This window comes from Myotis brandtii, unplaced genomic scaffold (genome assembly GCF_000412655.1).
Source record: "Myotis brandtii unplaced genomic scaffold, ASM41265v1 scaffold35, whole genome shotgun sequence".
NCBI classification, from domain to species: Eukaryota; Metazoa; Chordata; class Mammalia; order Chiroptera; family Vespertilionidae; genus Myotis; species Myotis brandtii.
In genome coordinates this window covers 282,067-284,668 of record NW_005363467.1, presented here as the reverse complement: position 1 = coordinate 284,668, position 2,602 = coordinate 282,067, and the positions used below count along the sequence as shown (strand labels likewise).

Below are 2,602 nucleotides of genomic sequence, written 5' to 3'. Positions count from 1 at the left end.
GAGGCAGAGCTTCGCCAGGAAGAGGATGTAGCGTGTGGCCATCCTCCAATGTCTTCACTCCCAAACCAGGTGTCCCAGGAAGCCCCCCGACACTGGAACTCCGGCCGGAACCCCCACACACACACCCCAAAACACCTGCCGTGTTCCCATCAACTTGGACCGGGGGTTCGCAAAGAGGGGTGACTGTGGTGGCCCCAGGGACATCGGGTCACCTCTGGGGACCGTTTTGGTTGTTCCGGTGGGGACGGGGGTACACTGCCAGCATCGAGGGGGTGGAGGCCAGGGAGGTCCCTAAACATCTTCCAGTGACCAGGACACCCCACAGCCCAGCATCCCCCGGCCTGAAAGGTCCAGAGGCCGAGCTGAGCCACCTGCCTGAGACCCACGGAGGAGGCCGATCCCGAGCGGGCGGGGGAGGGGGGAGTGGGGTGCAGGAAGGGGCACTCCCAGGAAGGGTTTAACCTGCTGCCCGGCTCTGAGGCCCCTCCTGCCCACCAGGTGACCAGGACAGGTGACAGCAGGAGAGAGGATGAAACAGGGCGGAGAAGAAAGGAGCCTTTGAGCCAAACTACTTACTCTTGTGCCTCTGGGTCTAAAACACGCCCCCTTACCACGCGTCAGAAGGGACCGGGAACCCCGCGATTTTTTTTCTTCAAGGCAAACAGCCCGGGCCCAGCAGAGGCAGATCCGGGGGATGGCCCAGCGCCTCCCCGACAAATCGCAACAACGCCCCTGCCCCCCGCGTCAGGCTCACCCGCCGAGCCCAATCGCCTGCCTGGGTTACCCAGGCCAGGAGTGAGCGGTGAATCTCATTAAGCATGTTCGAGGGGGGAAATCAGCTTTGAGAAATAGTAATCCTGTCTTTCAACACAAATGTTATAGGAAGCTATGAATTTGGGAGATCCGAGTGGGATGTTGGTGCGTGTTGTGCTAAGGTAATAGAACGGCACCCTATTATTAGATCACATTAATCATCGCGCAGCCGACGGCTGACAGCCGCTGAAAAGGATTGAAAGGCCTGGTAATGGATATAAATTACCCATTGTGCGATAAAAGGATTTTTACTAAGAAGGTAAGAATAAAACAGCAAATTTCTAATATCTCTGTGGTGTAAAACCCCAAATAAGAGGACTCCGCGGCCAGTAATACCCACAAAATCACAAGTAAGCACTTTTCCAACAAGATATAGTCACAATAAACACACACACACACACACACACACACACACACACACACACGCTTTCGGCGCAACATACAATTAGTTCCCGAGTGCGTGATTCTGCCCTGAAACCCCCCCCACCCCGTTTGCATAGTGACCCCCGAGGCCCCTGGTCGGAGGAAGGGGGCCGGCTAACTAGGTCCGAGGCCGGTTCCCAGGGATGCTGAGGTCGCCCACATCAGCCCGCGCTTCCGGTCCTACTTTACGCCTTTCTCCGCTCAGAGGCCGGGAAGATGCTGCGTCACTGAGCCAGCGCCTCCCCGACAAATCGCAACAACGCCCCTGCCCCCCGCGTCAGGCTCACCCGCCGAGCCCAATCGCCTGCCTGGGTTACCCAGGCCAGGAGTGAGCGGTGAATCTCATTAAGCATGTTCGAGGGGGGAAATCAGCTTTGAGAAATAGTAATCCTGTCTTTCAACACAAATGTTATAGGAAGCTATGAATTTGGGAGATCCGAGTGGGATGTTGGTGCGTGTTGTGCTAAGGTAATAGAACGGCACCCTATTATTAGATCACATTAATCATCGCGCAGCCGACGGCTGACAGCCGCTGAAAAGGATTGAAAGGCCTGGTAATGGATATAAATTACCCATTGTGCGATAAAAGGATTTTTACTAAGAAGGTAAGAATAAAACAGCAAATTTCTAATATCTCTGTGGTGTAAAACCCCAAATAAGAGGACTCCGCGGCCAGTAATACCCACAAAATCACAAGTAAGCACTTTTCCAACAAGATATAGTCACCAGGTCGCCGGCTCTTGTGCCAGGTGTCGCCTGGCAGACGGTGGCTCTCCAAGACGTCCGTCACACGGGAGACAGACGTCGACCTGAGGAGACTCCACCCCGTCGCGGTCCCCGTTCTGGGACTTTCTGGGCACGTGTTGCCATCCCATCCTCGTCCCACCCAGACACCCCAAATCCAGAAGCTCCCACGGCCCCTCGTGGGAGCAGGAACAGGGAGCAGCAGGGAGAACCGGCACCCGGCGCAGGGCCCACACCCCAGAGGGCAGCCTGGCTCCCCACGGACACACACACACACACACACACACACACACACACGCTTTCGGCGCAACATACAATTAGTTCCCGAGTGCGTGATTCTGCCCTGAAACCCCCCCCCAACCCCGTTTGCATAGTGACCTCCGAGGCCCCTGGTCGGAGGAAGGGGGCCGGCTAACTAGGTCCGAGGCCGGTTCCCAGGGATGCTGGGGTCGCCCACATCAGCCCGCCCTTCCGGTCCTACTTTACACCTTTCTCTGCTCAGAGGCCGGGAAGATGCTGCGTCACTGAGCCAGGAATCTAGAGTGTGGCCAAGGCGACCGACTCCATGATGTCCCGGGACAGGTCTGTCTCCCCGGGACCGGCCGGGCCCCGGAGCCACATG

General features: G+C 57.0%; 1 long non-coding RNA gene across 1 annotated transcript in view; it reads right to left on the bottom strand.

Annotated features, from left to right (window-relative positions):
- LOC102243947 overlaps positions 1-2,602 on the bottom strand; it is a 187,222-nt gene that overhangs the window by 133,874 nt on the left and 50,746 nt on the right. The window lies entirely within an intron of this gene.